Genomic DNA, 1,053 nt, shown 5'->3' with positions numbered 1-1,053 from the left:
AAATCCTTCTCTCTCTCTCTCTCTCTCTCTCTCTCTCTCTCTCCTCTCTCTCTCTCCTCTCCTCTCTCTCTCTCTCTCTCTCTCCTCTCTCTCTCTCTCTCTCTCTCTCTCTTCTCTCTCTCTCTCTCTCTCTCTCTCTCTCTCTCTCTCTCTCTCTCTCTCTCTCTCTCTCTCTCTCTCTCTGTATGTTGTCACAGAAAAACAAAACAGAGTGCAGCTATGGAGCTAGTTATGGCAATTGTCAAATAAATCATAGATTAAGTATAAAATGTGCCTTATCAAGCGAAAGTAAAAAAAAAGTAATCAAAGCTTCACCAAAATCTGTGAATGTAATCTGTCCAAATAAATATACTCAGCCGTTTAAAATTAACTGTAGGAGTGCACACACTGAGCAGACTGTAGGAAACAGAGCCACAGAAAAAAGCAACATACAACAAGGAAAGACACCCCGACCAAAGGCACCATTAGGGAAAGATACATTCCCTCATTGTGTATCTGTGCCTACCTCTGAAAAACACCATTACATCTGGTCCAGAATGATTTCACTCTGCTGAGCTTGGAGTTCTCAGCAGCTCTGAGATGTGAGGGAAGACAACGATGCTGCTGCCAACCTACCACAGTCCTATTGGCACACGGCTGACTGGTTCTTCAGCATTTCTCTTTGCATTTCCCTCCAAATGCTGAAGGAGAAAACAACCTTGCTGAACTGCCCATGCTCAAATTTGGTTCGTCGAGCCCTTAAGCTGCATTCACATCAAATCAGGTGTGGCAGTGTGAGAGTGTCACTTAACACACACACACACGCACACGCACACACACGCACGCGATTTTATGTGTTTAACACATTTGAAGGCAGCTTCTTTCAATTCACAGCAGCTCGACAAGAAAAGACTGATGGACTGTGCCTCGTGTTGGAATTGTTGCAATTAAACATTTCCCACAGAAGTCAGCTGTTATACAAACTCCTGCGCAATTGGGGTCAAGTGTTGTATTTTGTATGTGTTTTTTTTTTTTACTTTCTTGTAATAAAGTCATTTTCGGCCCTGTTCCCAA

This window comes from Taurulus bubalis (assembly GCF_910589615.1).
Source record: "Taurulus bubalis genome assembly, chromosome: 15".
In the NCBI taxonomy this organism is placed as follows: Eukaryota; Metazoa; Chordata; class Actinopteri; order Perciformes; family Cottidae; genus Taurulus; species Taurulus bubalis.
This window is presented reverse-complemented; position numbering follows the sequence as displayed.